This window comes from Microtus oregoni, unplaced genomic scaffold, assembly GCF_018167655.1.
Source record: "Microtus oregoni isolate MIOR12 unplaced genomic scaffold, Mior012 000083F_ref0000379, whole genome shotgun sequence".
Lineage (NCBI taxonomy): Eukaryota > Metazoa > Chordata > Mammalia > Rodentia > Cricetidae > Microtus > Microtus oregoni.
The window spans coordinates 3,738,563-3,756,537 of NW_024544543.1; the positions used below are offsets into that span (position 1 = coordinate 3,738,563).

A 17,975-nucleotide genomic window follows, 5' to 3' on the forward strand; every position below is an offset into this window, starting at 1 on the left:
GAAAGAGCAGAAGGCCATGGAATTATGGCTACTGCAATCTGTGTTGACCAAGAAACAATGAAAGGGAAGAATAAGAGAGGGGTACAGAATGCTGTGGTCAAGAGAGCTAGAGGTGGCATGAACCTCATTGTTAGGAATCTATCCCTCATGCCCAAGAACGTTACTGCACCATATGTTGGTGGCACTTTGGTCACAATATGCAAATGCCTGTCATGTACTACAGGTAGTCCAAGCATGAGGGCAAGAGGACATTTCCAAGGGAATTTTGCTAATCTAAATTATGTTTATCAACAACCTGTAGGCCTGTGCTTAATTCCTATCCCTAAGCCCATGATCCATATTGGGAATTGTTTATGCACTGGTACTCTTGCTTGGGGTGAAAAGGACCCTACAACTCACAGTCTTGAGGGAAAGGGTAAGGCAGACAAAATGTGAGAAAATGAGCTACAGAACAAGCTGACACCCTGAGGAAAGACTTGTAATATAGCTTTGCTGTTCATAAGCTGTAAGAACAGGTCTCCTTCTTAGTCATCAGCTGCCATTGCCATAGTACCTTCTACCCATGAGGGAGCTAGAGTGGAAGATTTAACAGAGACAATGCTAAAGATGATAACCAATGACTGGGGTGCAAAAACAACAAACAGTGAGTGAGTTGTGCCTTAGTGTATCAAGCCTAATGACTTCAAATTAGGAAGAGCCTTGCCACTGCTCAGGGAGGACTTCAGAGGTTACCAAAGATGAACAAGGTCTTTTTACAACTGGATTTATCGAAAGATGTTGTCAGTTGCTGCAGGAATTCTGGGTTTGTGGGGTATGCAACTTACTAGGCAATAAACATTACAACATATTGAGAAACTGAGGGAAAGGGAAATCCACCAAATAGATAAACAAGGACATGGTCCCTACCAAACATCATGACAACCTTTGTGGTTTACATCCTTGCTTCTCTGATGAGAGATTTCCCCTCAGCAGAACAGGTCAGGAGGCAGAGGGAGGACACTGAATGAACACAGCTGCCCCAGGAAAACTTATCGGTAGGGAGAATAAATGGAGATAAATTACAGACATACTCAAAAGCAAAGGGAGTCATACAGTGGTGTTGATATCAAGGCAACACGCAAACACTGTGGTTTAGTTGTTCTCCTTCTCAATCAAATGCCAAGACGAGGTCACTTGAAAATAGAAACAACTTGTGTGTATGGTTTTAGAGGCTTCCATTCTTCTTTGTACCAATGCTAGACGTTTCTCAGAGTCCTACCTGGGGGAAGAAACAGCAGGGAAGCAAAGAGAAAGAGCCCCCTCTGAGGTATCAAGTCTCATAGGTAAACTCTCCTCCTTCCACCATGCCACATTGGTAAAGTTTTCTTCACTTCACACTGTTGTCATAGGCTGAGAAGTACTCACTAAACAAACAGAAAAGTCAAGTCTTTCTAGAGCCTAGCTGTAGTCCCTTCTCGCTGATTAAATTTATGACCTAAAATGTCTGGCATCTTTTTCATTGCTTCAAAAAATATTTGCGGTGACTTGAAACCTTATTTAGATTTTGTCTTTGGAAGCCAAATTCAAGAGTGGGTCACCCTATTGCTTTCACTCTGTTGAAAGCCTCCGGATGAAAGTTTCACCATGACAGAAGCAGTCATTAAAGTGATCAAGGTAAGATAGAAAGCCCCCAAAAGGTATGCCCTCTTCCCATTGGCTATTCTGAAAAGTCATTTTTGTATTGCACTCCGTGCTCACTGCAGGCACCTTTGCTGCCTTTGAACTCAGTTTCTTTCTCACTCGCATAGGACACCTGGCGTGCCCCACCATGACAGATGCAGCTGTAGACAGCAGCTCTGAGATAACCACTAAAGGCTTGAAGGAGAAGAAAGAAGTTGGGGAGGCATCAGAGAATGGAAGAGATGCATGTGCAAATGGGAATGCTAATAAGGAAAATGGGGAACAGCAGGGCACGGAGAACAACGCAAAGATGGCTTTTCAGAGCAGCCAGTGGGGCAAGAGCTTACCTTTTTGTGGCTTTCTGTCCTGCCTTTAACACTCTCATGACTGCTTCTGTCATGGTGAAACTATTCTCCAGGAAGCTTTCACCAAAACCAGAGGTAGATGAAGAAGAGGAAGAAGGTGGAGAGGAGGAGGAAGGAAGTGTTGGTGAGAAAGAGGATGGAGATAAAGATGAGGAAGTTGAGGCTCCTGAGTAGAGCAGGTAGCTGAAGATGGTGAGGATGGTGATGCTGACAACAAGAAGTGGAAGATTGATGAGGATGACTAGACAGGAAAACAGGAAAAACTAAACTTAAGGCCACCGTGACCTATCCACCCTCCCTCTCCTGTCTCAGAATTTAAAGGTTACCTTTAAGGAGAGGAGCAGGCTCGCAGCCCCACAACAGGAAGTTCCACCCCCAGATGACATACCCTTTTACCACCCTACCAAAACCACAACACGAATTTGCAACAGGGGAGGGAAAAAGAAGCAAAACTTCCAAAGCCCTGCTTTTGTTCTTTAAAGTACTTCACAAGGAAAACCTGTTTGCTTTTTTATTTACATTTTATACTTTTGTACATATTGCCATGTTTTTGTTTGTTTGTTCGTTTGTTTGAGAGAGGGTTTCTCTTTGTAGTCCTGGCTGTCCTGGAACTAGCTCTTGTAGACCAGGCTGGCTTCGAATTCACAGGGATCCCCCTGCCTCTGCCTCCAAAGTGCTGGGATTAAAGGCGTGCGCCACCACCGCCCGGCTGGGATCAGCCATTTTTAATGATAATGGGTGACCAAACTAACCTTCACTGCATTCTCCTACTTCTGACCTTACTTGTGGTGAAACCATGTTAATTATAATCTCAAAGGAGGTAAAAATTCTTGTAAAACCAGCAATAACAACAAAAACATTCTTTTTCTGAGCATTACAGTTTCTTTTCTTGTGTATGTACCCAGCTGTATTATAAGTAGGTGGTTTGTATGAGATGGTTAGAAAGGCCAAGGGTAAAAGTTTTCTTCCTTGTTTTTTTATGAAGTTGCTGTTTGTTTATTTATTAGGACTGTTTGATGTATTTGTAAAGCAATGTCCATCATTAAACCGGAAATTTATCTTGTTGAGTTGTTGTAACAGCAACAATGAAAAGGTATGCTCTCATACCTACCTGTTCTCATGTCAGCCTCCTGAGTTCCCATCAGAACCTCCTAATTTCCCAAATACTAGCTACTCCACTGAGTCTTCATCTTCAGGACCCAGCAAACCCTGGCATATCTGCTGCAGAGACCAAGCCCCACTAACACTGGAACCTGGGAGCACATATCAAATTCAAACCAGAACAGATACACAGGGTTTGATTTCCATTCTGTCTCAGAGGAAGATCATGACTTTGTGTCTAATAACATTAAAACACCTCAAATGTATCCTTAAGAATTATATGAAATTATCTATGCAATTTTTCTTGGGTCAGAACCAATATTCTTTTCCTAGAATATCTTATTTACTTGGGGCAGGCTGTAAATAAATGTTGCCCTAAACACCAAAGACTTAGGACTTGGTACAAAGAGACTCCTGTCACTTTTTCTAGATGAGAATAGATAGTTTCTTGTACTTAAATGTTAGCTTTTAATTTGAAAAATAGAATTTACATTTACATTAATACTAACATCAAAGTATTTTTCTACTGCTGTTATGAAAACTGATAAATTCAGTCAATGCAGAAATTACAAAAATTGCAATTAAAAGGCAAGATACCTGGAAGATAGCAGAAAAGTTGCAGAAGAATGAAGAAGCATGTATGTAAATAAGTATATAAGAACATGTTTTTTTTTAATTAACACACATACATATATAGTAAAATAGAACATTCTGCTAATGAAACCTCTTAAAGACTTAGGGTGAAAAAATAGTGATTAGAAAAAAAATGGCATAAAGATCCAAAAGTTATTGTCCGGAAAAATAAAACAACAATCAGTAACTCAGAAATAACAGAAGTGTAGCTGAGTGTATAGAATCATTTAAAGTTGTATTAATGAATGCTGCAATTTAATTAAGATGAGAAAAGAAACTAACTGAAAATACATGTTTAGAAGTTCATCTATAATTATTTCTGTATTTGGTAATGTATTTGTATTTGTAATTTTAAAAAAGAATTGTACTAACACAGTAAAGATAGAAATGTACTTCAAAATCAACAGGTTTTTTTTTTTTCTAATATAAAGGTACATGACTTGAGTTTGGAAAGATGGCTCAGTAGTTAAGAGCACTGCATATTCTTGCTAAGGACCTGGGTTTGATTCTCAGCACCAATCTGTTGGCACACAATCCTCTGTAACACTTGTCTCAGAAAAGGAGAAGAAACCTGAAATGGCCCTATCCTATAGCCATACTGATGAATATCTTGCATATCATCTTAGAACCTTCATCTGGCGATGGATGGAGATAGAGACAGAGACCCACATTGGAGCACCAGACTTAGCTCCCAAGGTCCAAAAGAGGAGCAGAAGGAGGGAGAACATGAGCAAGGAAGTCAGGACCACGAGGGGTGCACCCACCCACTGAGACAGTGGGGCTGATCTATTGGGAGCTCACCAAGGCCAGCAGGACTATGACTGAAAAAGCATGGGATAAAACCGGACTCTCTGAATGTGGCAGACAATGAGGGCTGATGAGAAGCCAAGGACAATGGCATTGGATTTTGATCCTATTGTATGAACTGGTTTTGTGGGAGCCTAGTCTGTTTGGATGCTGACCTTCCTAGACCTGAATGGAAGAGGGAGGACCTTGGACTTCCCACAGGGCAGGGAACCCTGACTGCTCTTGGGACTGGAGAGGGAGGAGGAAAGGAGTGGGGGCAAGGGGAGAGGAGTGGGGGGAGGGGGGAGAGAAATGGGAGGCGGGGAGGAGGCAGAATTTTTTTCAATAAAAACGATTTAAAAAAAAGAATATCTGACATCATCTTCTTTCTGCAGTCATCCATTGTGCACCTGGTATAATACATATATTCAGACAAACACTCATATATAAAACAACTGAACAAAAAATTAATGGGTTGGAATCATTGTTGTTATAATATTTTCAAAGGATAATTTGAAACCAAAGAATATGAATAAAAGGCCTAGACTTCTTACTTTTTCATGATAAAAATCAAAAGCTAAGCAATGGAACTTTAGGGTATGCTGTTTGGTAAGTTAATTAAAAATAATTAACTGACAATAACTTCATAAATTTTTACTTGGTTTTGCAAGAAATAAATGTGCTCAAATTTCTTAATATTACCAAGAAAAACATAGTAAACAGTGGAAGAGAAATAAAGGAAAACCTTCGTCTGATGTCACAGCAGCTGGAAATCCCTGGCCCACCAAAAGCACATGGAATGCCAGGTACAGAGGGAAAGAATAATCCCCATAGTTCAGTCTTGGTTTTCAATGGCTTTTTCTTAATTCCTTCCTTTTCAGTTTCCACATGTTAAAAGGTTGAAAGAAATTTAAAAGAAGAGAAATAGAGCAAGCAATAAAAAACTGCAAGAAATGGAAATGTTTGTGTTTATCATGGGAGTTTATCCAAGTATCATTAGAAAATTGCATGCATGGATATTTGCACACTGTGTGGTTCCTGTCAGGATATAGAAGGAGGACTGAATGATTCTGACAGATAAACTATCTTAAATGAAAATTCTGAACTATTCATGTTTTGATCATTTTATAGGGGAACAGTGAAGATTATTATTGAAATCAAAGGAATTCATAATAAAAGAATAACTATTCATTCTGTAAATAATACACGCACTTAATATGACAACATATTATAATCTATTGTTGAAGAAATGGCTAACCCTATATATAAAAAATGGATTATCTATCTTATACACAAGATAAATTTAGTAAGAATTAAAGATACAACCATAAAATAAAAAATGATGATCTATTTCCAATAATGTAAATTAACATGAGATATAAACTACCTTCAAAATGCAAGGTAAGAAACTAAGAAAAGGTGAATAAAATTCAAATAATAAATTAGGAAAGCACTTACTATATTCGAATTGATTTCATACCACCAATGTAAATTGGTTCATCATATGCAAATCAACCAGCACTGGAGACAAACTGAATTAAGGACTGAAGTCACATGATTACCATGAAAGTACAAATAAATCTTGGACAGACTTCAGTGTTCCTTAAGGGTAAAACTCTTGAAGAAATTATTTGGATCATGCCTCAGTTTAATAATGGCATACAATAAGCCATTTTCTCAAGTAAAGGATGATATAGGGATGTCCAATCTCTCCATTATGCAGAATACAAATGGCTTTAAATCTTAGCCAGAGCAATAAAACAAGAGAAAGCTAACAGAATTACCAATTTTAAAGAAATAATTCAGGCTAACCTGTGTCTAGATGATGTTAACCTATGCTTTAAAGACTCTGAAGACTGAAACAGAAATCTGAAAAATATTTCATTAAAATAGCCAAAAAGAAAATCACTATAAAATATCCAGTAATTTTTTCTATGTATTATTACTGCACATTCTGACAGTAACATCATAAAAACAATTCCATTATTAGTAGCAAAAAAAAAAAGAAAGAAAAAGAAAAAATTCACTTATGAACTAGCTAAATAAAGCAGGCAAAATACTTTCACAAGGAAAGTTGTAAGTCATTGAAGAACTGGAAGACAACACTACAGGATGGAAGAGTCACAAATGTGCATGGATTTACAAAATTAATATCCTGAAAACAGCTCCCTTATTGACATCATCTATACATTCAAATCTAAACTCATCAAAATCTCATAAATTATCCCCCAAAGAACTAGAAAAATATCTCAAAACTTATGCAAAAGTACTATGAGCTCAAAGAATAAAAGAAATTAGTAATGCTGAAGACTTCACATGTAGGCAGAGACTGCTTGTTCATTCCTGGTCACCGAAGCCCAAAATAATCACACCGAAACTATGTTAATTACAGCACTGCTTGGCCAATCATGTAGGTGTATTGCTATCTATCTATCATCTATCTATCGATCTATCTTTTATATCTTAATTGACCCCATTTCCATTATTTTATATTTTGCCATAAGGCTTGTGGTTTACTGGTAAAGTTTCAGTGAAATGGTGTCTTCCTCCATCAGCGTCTACATGGTGTCTCCTCAACTCTGCCTACTTTTCTCTTCTATGTCTGCTTGGAATTTCCAACTTGCTCTATTTTGAGGTACCTCTCAGCCCAAAGCAGCTTTTTTTAATTAACAGATGTTAATAAAACATATTCAGAGTATACAGAATGGAATCCTACATTATTCAAAGACATGATTTTAAATGTTGCTATAGACGCAAGTTAATACATCGTCCAAAAATAAAAATGAAAGAAGAAATAAACTGATGTATGTATGAGGGAAATAAAATAGAGGGAGCAGACATATCATACACAAAGAGACATCTTAGAGAATGAAAAACCTCTTCAAGAGTTGATATTGGAAAAATGGAATATCTATATATAGAAGTATTAAGTTCGATGTTCAGTTCTAAACCTGTACAAATATCAGTTCGAAACAAGGGGAGTGACAGAGAGTTTTCCAGAAACTTTGAACACACTATATGAATCTGAGGAGAACAACTTTAAGACTGGCATAACCTTCTGAACAGAATTTCATTAGATCAAAAATAATAACAACAATTGGGAAATGGGACAGCCTGTAATTGAGAGCTTCTTCACTACAAAGGAAACAAATAGAGAGAAGGGATGAAGTACACAATAGAGGAGACTTTTTTCTCAGCTTTTTATACATGAGGACACTAGAACCTAGAGTGCTTATCAAAGTGAAAGAAAGCAATCAGATGAAAAAAAATAATTAAGCAAAGAGATGAACTGCCATAATGCCCCAAACATACCCACTTCAAAATTAAAAATATAACTGTCCAATAATACAATGAAGGTATTAATTGAAATTTCATATTAACCCATTAAGAATAGCTATCATAAAGAGAGTAAACAACAGATGGTGATGGGGGAAGCAGGAGACACCTTTCTATCATTTTAAACTGATTGTTGGTATAGAAATTACCGCACCAATGCCAGTCTAAGACAGACAACCAATTAACTGCAGCAATTCAAAAGAAACAGAACCATGTATTGAACGGCCCTGCTCACAATCACTGTGTAGTTAGTCTATGAGTGAATCATAGCATGAAATGATAAAAAGCACACGTGTGTGTGTGTGTGTGTGTGTGTGTGTGTGTTTGATCCCTATTTTTAAGCTGTAGAATAAAATTGTGTTGTTGGGAAGAAAATAGAACTGGAGCTCATTATATTAATTGTCTGAGCCAAATTCAGGCAAATATTTCATGTTGCCTCATATATTCAGAGTCTGGAATAATTTTTGATGGGGTTCCATTGCAAGAAGTGAGTGAGATAAAAGGACAAAAAAAGCTGATAGAAGTGGTTACAATGAAAGTACTTTGTTTATGAAGATTTTATAACAAAGAACATTGTTTATATGATCTATTAATATATTAAAATATATTAAAAACAGAATTGTAAGATGTTGAGATAACTCAGTGGTCAAAAGAGCTTTCTGCAAGTGTTACAGCTCTGGAGGGAAAGCTATCTGGACCTGCCAGTAAGTATGACTATATCTTCAGCTATAAAGGGAGGTATCCTGGGTACCTACAGCTATGAGAAGAAAGGTATCCTGACTTGTGAGGAATCAGGCTATACCTGATGCTGGAGTGTAGTGGGGGATGTAGAAATCCTGGTCCTCTCCAAGAGAAATCCTTTGTAGGTGAGCACTACCCCACACCCACCTACAGGAGCTTCCCAGCAGAAGTATCCAGTTCTTCTGCTGCTATGTACTCTTATGCAAGCTACTAAGCAGAGGTATCCAATTATTCTCAGCTCCGGTCCAAAATGTTACTCCTTCTGCATCATGCTTAAGAGGAAACCCGTGAACAAATGTATCAATCTCTTCTGTCTCCAGAGACAAAATGTTACTTCTGCTCCATTTCCAAGGGAGTTTCCCCCACAGAATTATCTGTTACTTCTGTAGCTCGGCTCCCCTAAGGGAATGCCCCAGTAGACAATCGGCTCTGCTCCTGTAGTAGGACTGGAGGGCTGCATCCCAGGCCCCTGGATAGCTTAATCCCTGAAATAACCACATGGAAATTGTATTAATTAAATTACTGCTTTGCCCATATACTCTAGCCTCTTATTGGCTAATTCTCAAAACTTGATTTAACCCATTTCTAATCATCTGTATATCATCACAAGGTCGTGGCTTACCAGAAAAGATTCTAACCAGCATCTGTCCCAGACAGGAGAATCATGATGTCTGCCACATTATCCTTCTCACCAGCATCCTGTTCTGTCTACTCCACCTACTTAATTTTCTGCCCTATCAAAAGGCCAAGGCAGTTTCTTTATTCAACCAATGAAAGGGACACAAATACAGAAAGACCTCCTACACCATGCTCCAGTGCAAGATCTTCACCCAAAACTCTATTAAGAAAGGTATTTGAGAAGGAGAAATCCAGACAAGTAACTGCCTCTAAAAGGGTGGGAAAGCTGATAACTGAACAGGCAAAGAGGCTTTAATAGGGCTCCTTAGGGGTGGTGTGTTTCCAGGGAGAAGATTTTCAGGAAGGGCATTGGTCAGATTATGATACCCCCGAGTTTGCACATGCTCAGATTGACTAGTTTTCCTGTTTAGAGATTGGTTGGTTTATGTTCAGTTGGTCAGGGGCAGAGTTAACTCTTGTTTCAAGGCCAAACTGTGATTATTCTACTTGCCTTTTTAGTCTTTTGGCCTTAGCCCCAGGGACAAGGTATATTTTTTTCACCGGCTCTGGCTCCAGGTCCAAAGCATGTTTCCTTGGCTCTGGTTTCAGGGCCAATGTTTTCCTTTCACTCACTCTGGATTCAGCACCAGGGTGTATTTCTTTTACTGGCTCTGGTTCAGGGTCAGGTGTATTTCTTTGCCTGGGAGTTTTACCTCACACTTTTCATAAAGCCTGAGAATCTGACCTTGATATCTGATACTCTCACTTGGCAGAGAGAGTACACTCCTGATAATTATTCTCTGACCTCTACAGGAGTGCAGTGGCATGTGCCCTCAAATAAATAGATAGGTAGATAGATAGATAGATAGATAGATAGATGATAGATAGAGAGATAGACAAACAAATAACGAAACTTAAAAATTCCTGAGGCAACTTTAGGTTTGCCAATTATTAAGCATGACTTTGGGATAGTGATTTAATATCCTCTGTCTTCTCTCCTCTTAGATATGAAAGTAAAAGATGTCTACTTGGAAACATTAAAACAAACAAATCATGTATGTGTTTGTAAACTCTCTCAGTAAACTGCAACATAGTTTTACAAAACAATGCAAAATAGAGATGCAAAAGTAATGACCCCTAAAATGCAAAAAAAAAAAAAGAATTACTGTAGAGAAATTTGAAGCTTTATTAAGTAAAGCTAGGATGTGTAAAGGATTCCTTGCTTTTACTGTTAGCTAATGGTAGGAATAATGAGAACAAATATGAAGTTAAAATTCACCAAGGAGAAAATCAAAATGATAAAACAAAAGAAAACTCAAACTCAGTGCTAGTTAGGGAAATGCAAATAAACATATGTCATTACTTTACAGCCATCAGCCTGGGAAAAATTTCTAAAGAACAATAACCCTTATTGCAGGTGGGAAATGACTTGTGATGGTGCAATAGGAAACAGCGTTTTGGAGAAGCGATTAGATAAATATACTAAACATTTAAAGAATATGCTCATCAGTCCTGATTTTGGGAATTATACAAATAATAAAATAGATCAAAGAAATATAGAATTAGCTGGCTTCCACACCCAAGATCCGTTACCGTCTATGCAGCTCAGAATTCGTGCCTCCGTCTACGCAGCAGCCATGCCGCCGTACACCATTGTCTACTTCCCAGTTCGAGGGCGCTGTGAGGCCATGTGCATACTACTGGCTGACCAGGACCAGAGGAAGGAGGAGGTGGTGTCCATAGATACTTGGATGAAAGGCTTGCTCAAGTCCACCTGTCTGTATGCGCAGCTCCCCAAGTTTCAGGATGGAGACCTTACCCTGTACTAATCTAATGCCATCTTGAGGCACTTGGGCCGATCCCTTGGGCTTTATGGAAAAGATCAGAAGGAGGCTGCCCTGGTGGATATGGTGAATGATGGGGTGGAAGACCTTCGCCTGAAATACATCACCCTCATCTACACCAAATATGAAGGGAAGGATGACTATGTGAAGGCCCTGCCTGGACACCTGAAACCTTTCGAGACCCTGCTGTCCCAGAACCAAGGAGGCAAAGCCTTCATCGTGGGTGACCAGATCTCCTTCGCCGATTACAACTTGCTAGATCTGCTGCTGATCCACCAGGTCCTGGCCTCTGGCTGCCTGGACAACTTCCCCCTGCTCAGTGGCTATGTGGCGCGCCTCAGTGCCCGGCCCAAGATCAAGGCCTTCCTGTCCTCCCCTGACCATTTGAACCGTCCCATCAATGGCAACGGCAAGCAGTAAAGTAGGGAGCGACCGGAACTGCCTGTCCTCCTTTCCCCAGCACTAATAAAGTTTGTAAGACAGAAAAAAAAAAAGAAATATAGAATTAAATATTTCTTTACTATAACATTGTACATAGATGAGAAAAATTATACAAAGGTGCATGATGAGGAAAACATAGTATACATATCTAAAATAATAATTATATATTTCAAATAATCTTTTAAGTAAATAGTACATGTTTATCATAGACAAAGATTGGTGGAGACACATTATATTGTTTGCCTGAAGCTTCAAAATAGAGATGCTGAAGAATAGGGGAATGGGACACATAACAGTTAAAGGATGTCTGAGAGAACTGCAGGTGTTAACTCTCATGCTGGATTCAGGAAGGGAAAGGCAAGAACACAGACACATTTTAGGAAAACTACCTGGCACAGTTGTTTCTGCATTGCTCTGCATTCTAAAGGGGGTTTTAGTGTAAGCAGTTTATCTACAGCTTTGATCCATGTGACTTAGTGTGTATCTTTATCAAGAGTTTCTTGGTTATTAAAAGGGGCTCTTTATAACTTTTTTTCTCTTTGCACTTTCTTTCATAGTTACTCTAAACTTTCCCCTGTAAAGTGATTTGCATCAATTAGATTTTGTTGTGGAAAAATATTTCCTGAGAAAATTAAGATTTCTTTGCTTGATCCTACATTGCTATTTGTGCTTTTTTTTGGGGGGGGAGGGGAGGATGCAAACCTTCCTTGATAGACACATATTTGCTTTATTTTTTATCAACACGAGCCTCTTCTCTTCGTCTTATATCTCTTCTTCCCTGGGTCTTTTTTTTCTTCTGGAAACCAAAGTCATTTTACAAACAAGATACTCACAAGCAAGTGATGCATATCTAGTTTCTATTCTGACATAATTTTTAACCACAAAAAGTATTTTCCTTTTTCCCAGTGTCCTTATTCTTATCTTTGACTCAGCATCAATGCTTTCATTTTTTTTATCATTCTTATGAGTCTTTCTCTACTTCTCTCCCTGCGACCATAACCTACTTGGTTATATATTAACTGGCATCATATTTTGAACAGTTTTAATCCAAGAAAACCAAGATAATCTCACTAAAGGCCATGTACCACACATGTTAATATGTATGCTAATGTTTGTTTTTTTATGAAGAATATCTATTTTAATGTTACAAATTTTTGTAATAATTTTACTATTTTGTGTGCTTATTCATAATTCAATTTCTTATAAGTCTAGACTTATATACATATTCACTTATATATTTACTTTTCATAGACTAAATTTTTTCTAGCTAGGCCCCTATTGAAATACAATCATTGAATATATTTATTTTGATTTCTGACATCCCACATACAAATCACCTATCTGTAGTAAGCAATCAGATGTGTGAATGTGAAAGCTGTAAAGATACATGAGGCTCTGGATACATTGTAAGTGATTCCCCAAGGTGCTAAGAATGTTTACTCTTTGCTACAAATTCCCACTTTAAAGTATTCTGCTCCTGTTGATATGAATCTTATGAAGAAAAATGACTGCAATGAGGGAAAAGGCCCATAATGAGTAAAATCGTGGTTTCTGCTGAAAGAAGAAAATAGAGGCTCAGATATCACAGTGAGTGTGATCAAGGCCACAGGTGTGAGATGATGGAGAAAACCCTCATGTCCTCTTCACTAAAGACTATAAAACAAAGTCACAAGGGCATAGTTTCAAGTCCCTCTTAACCAAATATTGAGAACTGTGGGTTTGAAATAGTTATGGGAGCCCCAGTCCTTCTTAACTGAGAATGTCAAGCACCGAGAGAAGGAAATGGAGTAAATATCCTATAAATGGAGTAATGTCTAAAAATGGAGTAAATATCCAGTAAACGGAGGAAAAGAACAATAGTGTTAATTGAGCTTCTGTGGTGATTTGAAAGAAACTGGTCCCCAAAGGAAGAGGCACTATAATGAGATGTGACCTTGTTGGAGTAGGTATGGTCTTTTATGAGGAAACATGGCACTCTAGAGGCAGAATCTGAGGTCTCATATATGTTCAAGCCATGTCCAACATCTCAGAATATTTCCTGTTGCCTGTCTATCGGCTCTCAACTCTAGCACCATGTCTGCTGTACACCACGATGTCACACTATGATGATCAATGACTAAACCTCTGTAAAATGTAAGCCACTATAATTAAATGTTTTTAATTTTTAAGAGTTGCCATAGTCATGGAGTCTCTTTACAGCAAGAGAAACCCTAAGACAGATGTTGATATCAGGGACCTGGGTATTGCTGTGATAGGCATGACCATGTTTTGCTTGAAGGAATATGGAGCTTGAGGCTGGGAATTAGAAAAGCAGCTGAACACTTTAAGTGTTGTTTAATTGGACATACAAGTAGAAGCATATAAGATGGTGGTGATAAAGGTGATTTGAATTGTCAGAGTCTGGCTCAAGAGTTTTCAAAGGAGAAGAATATTATCATGTGGCCTAGAGATCATTCTTATGATATTTTGGTGAAGAATGTCCCTGCTTTCTTGTCTGAAAAATTTTCTTGAGGCTAAATTGAAGTGTTTTGACACAATTCCATTGGCAGAAGAAATCTCAAGAGTACCTAGTATAGACTTTGTCATGTGGTTTATTAGTGTTAACTCTAATGAAGATTTATAAGGAAAAGGAGAAAGCCAAGTAAGGAAAAATGCACAATGTAGAATAATTTGAGGAGAAATGAATCACCAGGAGGTGTAAAAGGTCTGAATCCAGTGTTCAAGGAAATAAACAGATTAATAAATGGAATAAAGGGTGGGGACCTCAGGTCAAGAGCCCACCTAGCTAAGTTTCCGATTTATGAAAAAGAATTAAAGAAAAGCTTAAAGCAAGGTGTGGTGCTGCATGCCACTCAGAAGGCAAAGGCTAGCAAGTCTCTGCACTTGAGACCAGTCTGGTCTACAGATGCAATTTCAGGACAGCCAAGCTCAGGCAGTCAAGGAAATTAAAAAAAAATAATAATAGAAAGTTGATGAAGATACAACTGCATGAGGGAACCACTTTACAGGCCCAGTAAGTAGCAGAAATTTGTAGCTCTGGCCATGTGGCTCAGGAGGTAAGGATGGAGGATAGGGGCTACACAATTTGCTTCCACGACTAAGGATAGTAAGTCATGTGATACTGAGACCAGGCATGTGTCAGAGGTATCTCAAAATGGAAGCCTAAAGAGGTCATTCTTTGAAGCTGCTAAATTGAAGCCTGGATTGCCCTAGAAACCCCAAGGTATTGGAGATATCAGAGTCATAGGATACCTGCCAAGGAAAGATACTAACAGGGAGTGGAACCAGCACAAGAGATATGAGTGTGTTGAGATCAACAAAGATAAACAGAGATGGAGATCTGAAGAACATTTTGACATCAGACACAGAGATGCAGAGTTTAGAGATTGCCCAGCTGGTTTTCACTCTTGCTTCTGTGCAGTGTTTCCTCACTATGCTTCCTTTCTTACAGTTTGGAATGATAATGTATATTTTTGGCATTATGTTGGAAGTATGTGATCTGCTTTTTGATTTAGATCTTACAGGGGATTACACTTATGAGACTGTGTGAATCTCAGAAGAGACTTTGAACTTTAGACATTTAAATAAATTTGAGTTAGTTATATAATATGGGTACTTTTGAAGTTGGACTGAAGGCACTTTTGTATTATGATAGGGCTAGAGGCCTTTGGGGGCTAAGGAGTGCAATGTTTCAGTTTCAAAGAAAATGTCACACAAAAGGAATAGCACTATTTGGAGCTCTGGTCTTGGTAGAGTAGTGTGGTCTTGTTGGAAAAAAATGTGTCATAGTGGAGGCAGGCTTTGAGGTCTCATGTTTGCTCAAGCCATAACCCCTGTTTCATATCACTTCCTGTTCCCTACCACTCAACTACAGAACCATATCTGCCTGCACGCTACCACATTTTACCATGGTGATAATGAACTAAACCTCTGAAACCTCCAGTGAAATGTTTTTCCTTTGCTGATAAACACCTTTAGTAATGTGGCAGGATACAAGATCAACTCCAAAAAATCAGTTGCCTTCCTATACACTAAGGATAAGGAAGCAGAGAGGGAAATCAGAGAAGCATCACCTTTCATGATAGCCACAAATACCATAAAATATCTTGGGGTAACTCTGACCAAGGAAGTGAAAGATCTATTTGACAAGAACTTTAAGTCTTTGAAGAAAGAAATTGAAGAGGACACCAGAAAATGGAAGGACCTCCCTTGCTCTTGGATTGGAAGGATCAACATAGTAAAAATGGCAATTCTACCGAAAGCAATCTATAGATTCAATGCAATCCCCATCAAAATCCCATAAAAATTCTTCACAGATCTGGAGAAGACAATAATCAACTTTATATGGAAAAACAAAAAACCCAGGATAGCCAAAGCAATCTTATACAATAAAGGAACTTCTGGAGGCATTACCATCCCTGACTTCAAACTCTACTACAGAGCTACAGTATTGAAAACAGCTTGGTATTGGCATAAAAACAGAGAAGTCGACCAATGGAATCGAATAGAAGACCCTGACTTTAACCCACAAACCTATGAACACCTGATTTTCGATAAAGGAGCTAAAAGTATACAATGGATAAAAGAGAGCATCTTCAACAAATTGTGCTGGCAAAACTGGATGTCAACCTGTAGAAGAATGAAAATAGATCCATATCTATCAGGATGCATAAAACTCAAGTCCAAATGGATTAAAGACCTCAATATCAGTCCGAATACACTGAACCTGATAGAAGAGAAAGTAGGAAGTACTCTACAACACATGGGCACAGGAGACCACTTCCTACGTATAACCCCAGCAGCACAGACATTAAGGGCCTCTTGAATAAATGGGACCTCCTGTGACTGAGAAGCTTCTGTAAAGCAAAGGACACTGTCACTAAGACACAAAGGCAACCCACTTTCTGGGAGAAGATCTTCACCAACCCCGCAACTGACAAAGGTCTGATCTCCAAAATATATAAAGAACTCAAGAAACTAGACCGTAAAAAGCTAATCAACCCAATTATAAAATGGGACACTGAGCTGAACAGAGAATTCTCTACAGAAGAATATCAAATGGCCAAAAGACACTTAAGGTCATGCTCAACTTCCTTAGCGATCAGGGAAATGCAAATCAAGACAACTTTAAGATAGCACCTTACACCTGTCAGAATGGCTAAAATCAAAAACACCAATGATAGCCTTTTCTGGAGAGGTTGTGGAGAAAGGGTTACACTCATCCATTGCTGGTGGGAATGCAAACTTGTGCAACCACTCTGGAAAGCAGTGTGGCGGTTTCTCAGGAAATTAGGGATCAATCTACCTCTGGATCCAGCAATACCACTCTTGGGAATATACCCCAAGAGAGGCCCTATCATATAACAAAAGTATATGCTCAACTATGTTCATAGCAGCATTGTTTGTAATAGCCAGAACCTGGAAACAACCTAGATGCCCTTCAATGGAAGAATGAATGAAGAAATTATGGAATATATATATATTAGAGTATTACTCAGCAGTAAAAAAACAAGGACTTCTTGAATTTTGCATACAAATGGATGGAAATAGAAAACACTATTCTGAGTGAGGTAAGCCAGACCCAAAAAGAGGAACATGGGATGTACTCACTCATATTTGGTTTCTAGCCATAAATTAAGGACATTGAGCTTATAATTTGTGATCCTAGAGAAGCTAAATAAGAAGGAGAACCCAAAGAAAAACATATAGGTATCCTCCTGAATATTAACCTTCATCAGGCAATGAAAGGAAACAGAGACAGAGACCCACATTGGAGCACTGGACAGAAATCTCAAGGTCCAAATCAGGAGCAGAAGGAGAGGGAGCACGAGCAAGGAACTCAGGACTGCGAGGGGTGCACCCACACACTGAGACAATGGGGATGTTCTATCTGGAACTCACCAAGGCCAGCTGGCCTGGGTCTGAAAAAGCATGGGATAAAACCAGACTAGCTGAACATAGCGGACAATGAGGACTACTGAGAACTCAAGAACAATGGCAATGGGTTTTTGATCCTACTGCACAGTACTGGCTTTGGGGGAGCTTAGGCAGTTTGGATGCTCACCTTACTAGACCTGGATGGAGGTGGGCAGTCCTTGGACTTCCCACAGGTCAGGGAACCCTGATTGCTCTTGGAGCTGATGAGGGAGGGGGCCTTGATCAGGGGAGGGGGAGGGAAATGGGAGGCGGTGGCGGGGAGAAGTCAGAAATCCTTAATAAATAAATAAATTAAAAAAAATAAAGTAGCAAAAAAGAAAAAAGAAAAAAGAATTTTTATGGTCATGGTGTCTCTTCACAGCAATAGAACCCTGAATAAGACAGGGGCAAAAGCTTATCTCCTTTAAAAATGGAAGTGAAGGAAAAATATCCCTAATAAATCTCTTCCTCAATGAAGGAAAAGAATGACTTTGGAAGTCTGTGTTGGAACACGGAATGGCATTCTTTCCCTTAC

At 38.8% G+C, this 17,975-nt stretch overlaps 2 pseudogenes; both read left to right on the plus strand.

Annotated features, from left to right (window-relative positions):
• The first annotated feature begins 1,807 nt into the window (after window positions 1-1,807).
• On the plus strand, window positions 1,808-2,269 carry LOC121441918 (annotated as a pseudogene).
• An 8,607-nt stretch (window positions 2,270-10,876) lies between these two features.
• LOC121441914 lies at window positions 10,877-11,503 on the plus strand (annotated as a pseudogene).
• The last annotated feature ends 6,472 nt before the right edge of the window (window positions 11,504-17,975 follow it).